This window comes from Oreochromis niloticus, linkage group LG17 (genome assembly GCF_001858045.2).
Source record: "Oreochromis niloticus isolate F11D_XX linkage group LG17, O_niloticus_UMD_NMBU, whole genome shotgun sequence".
Taxonomy (NCBI): domain Eukaryota; kingdom Metazoa; phylum Chordata; class Actinopteri; order Cichliformes; family Cichlidae; genus Oreochromis; species Oreochromis niloticus.
Genome location: NC_031981.2, coordinates 3,176,156 through 3,182,324, shown reverse-complemented (window position 1 = coordinate 3,182,324; position 6,169 = coordinate 3,176,156).

Here is a 6,169-nt window from a genome sequence, read left to right as displayed (position 1 = left end):
TGCACCGATGTCTGAGGGCGTCTGCCACTGGTAGGGGGAGTCGTGGGGGGAGATAGGCCTCCATACCTTGGAGGGCCTGAGATGTCCCTAGAGAGGTGGCGTCTGATACCCGACCTGACATATAGACAAAGACAAACAGGCACACACAGATACCATATAAAGTGTCCATAAAGTTACGTTGAAACCAATCACACCATTGTTTTTCTTGTGACATTACCAATAAGTTTGATGTGTCACATGGCCCTCTTCCTATTGAAAAAACAAAAGTTGTATCCAAGATGGCCGACTTCTAAATGGCCACCATGGTCACCACCCATCTTGAGGAGTTTGCCCCCTCACATATACTAATGTGCCACAAACAGGACTTTAATATCACCAACCATTCCTATTTTATTACGGTGTATCCATATAAATGGCCCACCCTGTACAATAAACATTGGTTTAATGGTTATTGTAACCATTAAACCAATAATCATATAAACAGTCACTAATTTATTGTTAACGCAGCAACGCTGCGTTTCACCAGAAGCCTCGCTCACATGCCACGCTGCTGTCCCCCAGCCGATATCACCTCTGGAGGGTAATTGGTGATAAACAAGGGCAGATGAGCAGCAGCTGCGTCCTAAGGGAGAAGGCAGGGGCAGAGAGAGACAAGGGGGAGGGGCAAGAAAGAAGGAGGCGAAGAGGGAGAGGACAATCCCCCCCTTACATCACACTATACAAAATGCATAACAAATGCATCACTATGCGCTGTGCGAGAGTCCATCGGCCACCACATTCTCAGTCCCTTTCTTGTGTTGGATAACCAGATCCTAACCCTGCACTAGCAATGCCTAGTGCATTAGTCGCTGGTTGTGGTTGTACATAGATGGAGAAACGTAAGGGGGATTGTGATCTGTAAACACTGTTACCGGAAAGGAGCTAGGGCCCACATACACGGTGAAATGCTGCAAGGCCATCAGCAGCGCTAGAGCTTCTTTCTCTATGGTGGAATAGTTTAGCTGATGGCTTTTGAACTTTACAGAATAGTAGCAGACTGGGTGACAAACACCCTCCGCGTCGTCCTGTAATAGCACCGTACCAGCTCAGGTGGCACTGGCGTCAACTTCCAGTTTGCACTGTCCACTCGAAATGGAGTTTTGGGCTACATAGCTTAGTCAAAGAACAACAACTACTGCAAAAACAACGTTAGTATCCAGTCATGCCCAGGAATCCTTTAGCTCCTGCCTACTGGTTGAGGCCGGGTAGCTTAGGACAGCCTCGACTTTCGCCTCCACCGGGCGAACCTGCCCGAAACCCACCTGCTTTCCCAGGTACATGACTGTTGCTTTGGCAAACTCTCACTTGGCGAGATTTACGAGTTAACGATTGTAGGATAGTCACATGCTCTTCTCACATGTCCGTATATCACTACATCATCTAAGTACACATTACACTGAGGCACATCCCCCAACACTAGCTGCATTAAAATGGAAATGTCAGAGGCCTTGGGGGTCAAAGGCACCTGCCAATATCCTTTAAGAAGGTCCAGTTTGGAAATGGATTTGGCGGGACCTATATTGTCAATGCAATTCTCCATACGAGGAAGTGGAAAAGAATCAGAGATGGTCACTGCGTTTACCATCTGGTAGTCGGTGCAGAAAAGGCGGGTGCCATCAGACTTGGGCGTGTAGGATTAAAGAAATTATTTTACGGTTACTGTTCATAACCATCATCTTTATCGTTGCATTAATTATCATTTCATCAAAGCATTTATTGAAGCTGTTGGCATTATGTTATAATTTGTATTACAGGTGTTATCATAATCACATATTAACATGTTTATTACAGGTGCAGTTATAACCACTTTAAACTGTTGAGTTGAATCTATAACCCGAAATGCTTTTGAATCTATAATCTTAAAAGTTTATGGGCAGACTGCATTGTGAAAGAACAGGCCTAACGCTGAGTATCCTCAAAATAAGACAGGAAACTGCATGCTTCTGCAGAAGTGAAACCGAAAGCACAGTCTCAGTGCAAGTAATTCTGAGAAGCAGTTTGGATGATGCTATTATCATCTTTTATGCATTTATATTTTTGATTAAGCTTTGATTAAGTTTTAAGTAGTTGTATTAGATTGAAACATTTGTTTTATACATTTTACACAGAAGTCAAGATCATTATACACAGGATGGCCTTAGCCTGGTTGCCTAAGCCGTGGTCAACTAAGGTGCAGAGAGCATATGCACACTCTGTGCACGCACAGACAGACCTACACACACATACATACACATACTGTTAGGGTGTAGGTGAAAGTTGAGCATGCTTCCTGTGACTGTTTGATGAAGAAGCAGGTGCACGATGCGAGAGCTGAGCTGGCTTACGGGAAACCACCGGGGAGAGGATGGAGGCCAGTGTACTTTGATGGTGTCTCAAGTTGTCAAATAGAACATTTGTGGTTTTGTGATGACGCAATGAGGGGGCGTCACTAAATATACTCTGATGCATATAAAATTGTATTTTGAAGTCTGGGCAATGAGACCTGATACTGTCGGCGTACAGTGTTCAGCTCCCACGCTGCGTGTTTCATTAAAATCATCGTCCGACTTTACCTTTTGGACCAGTGTGGTTACTTGCATTCCGCCTGTATTTACTTCCCTATATTTTTGAACCTTAACAGGCGTAAGCAAACATGAGGAGGTCCAAGGGCTATGGCTGGGTCGTACCAAACCATTCTCTACTAAGTAGCTGACTTCCTTCTTCATCACCTTGCGCTTTTCCATGGGGCAGCGGTACACATGCTGTTTGATTGGGGTTGCGTCACCAGCATTAATATCATCTTCACAGACACTAGTACGCGAGGGCACATCCCCAAAGAGGGAAGGGTAAGAGTGCAGTAGGCCAAGCACATCTCTGCACTGTGAAGGGGAAAAATGAGACAAATTGGCCGTTGCCTCAGCTAAATAAGCCGAATTTGCCAACCGCCCACACTGATGTCCCTGAGAAAGTACACGCAGGTTGTCGTCAGCCCTGGCCTCTACGCTCAGCACGGCAGCAGAGACAGAACTGGGGGTTGCTGTGTCGGCAACAATCTCACGGGTTTCCCTATCATCGTAGGTTTTCAATATGTTAATGTGGCATAGGCAAGTTTTCCTCCTGCGTTCCGTGGTACTGAGGACAATCTGTCTCGGACACCTTCCTCACTATAACATAGGGTCCGAACGGGCCGAAAGGGCAGAACCTGGCAGCAGCACGAGGACTTTGTATCCAGGCTGAAAATGCCTTTTCACGGCCTTCCTGTCAAACCACTTTTTCATGTTTGCCTGCGACATACACAGGGCCTCTTTTGCTAGTGAGGTAGCATGTTGCCGTCGATCCCTACACATCTTCACAATATCTGCCATGTCAGTTGGAACACCCCTGCCGAGGAGACCCTCTTTCAACACCTTCAATGGGCCCCACACATTGCGGCCAAACACAAGGTTAGCTTGGCTGAGCCCCAAGAAGTCCTGCTTAGCGTCGCGTATCGCAAACAGCACGAAGGGGACACGCCCTCGTGTCGCCGGCCTGCGACTCTGGGTGGTTAGCACTGGACACAGATTGAGAAATCCCAAGGGAGATTAAAGTCCGTTTAAACGCTCGGAATAAGAAGTTACAGTGGCTTGCAAAAGTATTCGGCCCCCTTGAACTTTTCCACATTTTGTCACATTACAGCCACAAACATGAATCAATTTTATTGGAATTCCACCTGAAAGACCAATACAAAGTGGTGTACATGTGAGAAGTGGAGCGAAAATCATACATGATTCCAAACATTTTTTACAAATATAAATAATTGAAAAGTGGGGTGTGCGTAATTATTCAGCCCCCTGAGTCAATACTTTGTAGAACCACCTTTTGCTGCAATTACAGCTGCCAGTCTTTTAGGGTATGTCTCTACCAGCTTTGCACATCTACAGACTGAAATCCTTGCCCATTCTTCTTTGCAAAACAGCTCCAGCTCAGTCAGATTAGATGGACAGCGTTTGTGAACAGTAGTTTTCAGATCTTGCCACAGATTCTCGATTGGATTTAGATCTGGACTTTGACTGGGCCATTCTAACACATGGATATGTTTTGTTTTAAACCATTCCATTGTTGCCCTGGCTTTATGTTTAGGGTGGTTGTCCTGCTGGAAGGTGAACCTCCGCCCCAGTCTCAAGTCTTTTGCAGACTCCAAGAGGTTTTCTTCCAAGTTTGCCCTGTATTTGGCTCCATCCATCTTCCCATCAACTCTGACCAGCTTCCCTGTCCCTGCTGAAGAGAAGCACCCCCAGAGCATGATGCTGCCACCACCATATTTGACCTTGGGGATGGTGTGTTCAGAGTGATGTGCAGTGTTAGTTTCCACCACACATAGCGTTTTGCATTTTGGCCAAAAAGTTCCATTTTGGTCTCATCTGACCAGAGCACCTTCTTCCACATATTTGCTGTGTCCCCCACATGGCTTGTGGCAAACTGCAAACAGGACTTCTTATAGTTTTCTGTTAGCAATGGCTTTCTTCTTGCCACTCTTCCATAAAGGCCAACTTTGTGCAGTGCACGACTAATAGTTGTCCTATGGACTGATTCCCCCACCTGAGCTGTAGATCTCTGCAGCTCGTCCAGAGTCACCATGGGCCTCTTGACTGCATTTCTGATCAGCGCTCTCCTTGTTCGGCCTGTGAGCACTCAGACCAAAGGGGGCTGAATAATTACGCACACCCCACTTTTGCAGTTAGTTATTTGTAAAAAATGTTTGGAATCATGTATGATTTTCGTTCCACTTCTCAAGTGTACACCACTTTGTATTGGTCTTCTACGTGGAATTCCAATCAAATTGATTCATGTTTGTGACTGTAATGTAATGTGACAAAATGTGGAAAAGTTCAAGGGGGCCGAATACTTTTGCAAGCCACTGTAGTTCCCTGGTCTGTTTGTACCGTTTTCGAGAGAGTGCTACTATCAGTGCTACTATCGAGTGGTGCTTTTCCAACTGTCTAAATGCTCTGTTTCTGTGCTTTACCACTTTACTACACCACTCATTCCACCAAGGTGCTGTCTTTTTAACCCTGCCTCCTACAACCCTTGGAATTGTCTCTTCTGCAGTCTGCACAATTACTATCACCAGTCTTTTGTTAAAAACTCTACATCACTTTCATCCTCTCTAAGAAGTTTTTCACACCTCAACTTACTTAAGATTTGAAACTTTTCCCAGTCTGCTCTACCAAAGTTCAGCCTCTGTGTTTTTTGTTTTACTTCTTGTTGAATTTCTTATTTAATTCTTCCAATTTAATCAAGATTGACCGACTAATTTGTACCTTACTCCAGATTGAACAAATGTGACCACTCCTATTTCCTTTGACCAGCCACCGGCACTCCCGAGATAATTCCAAAAACAATTTTTTTGTCCTCAATCAATGTGCTCTCACATTTTCCCCTTCAGTTTTGCTTAACCTGATAGCCTTACGTTGTTGTGTGGTGTCCCTACAAACAATTAACAATGCCCCGTATCTTGTTACCCTTGCACTTGTAACTTCCCCTACCAATTTATTGATTGCCTTGGTGACCACGATTGGGTTCCAGTCCCTGAACGAAGCACCTTCCTGACTGAGTTTAATTATCACCTTGGTCAGTACTAGGATCACTATCACTGTAGTCTGCATTTAAAGATACCTTTTGCAACCTATGTCCTCTACATTTGCTGCCACCGTTACACCGTAATCCAACCATTTTCCTTCCCTTTAACCAACTCCATCTCTAGTGGTTCGCTCCCCTCCGCCATCTCCCATCATTCACAGTCCAATTGTTTGCTGCCTTTCTTTTGTTTCTCTTTGTTTCTCTGTCTTTGCTTTTCACCTTCACCTTTTCTCCACCTCTTCCACACTAAACTCTGTTCTACAAGGTAGTGATGGGATTTCCGGCTCTTTTTAGAGAACCGGCTCTTTTGGCTTGGCTCACTAAAAAGAGCCGGCTCTTTCGGGTTCCAACCGGCTCTTCAGGTTGTTTTGTTGCTTTAATTAATTTATTATTAACACTAATATGCACAAAAGGAATTACTAATATAAAAAAAAGTGGTTTTATTTATATATGTTTATATACAAATATATGCGGTGGCCCCTAGAGACAAGGCACGTACAAACTCCAAAAAGCACGTACAAATTCCAAAGCA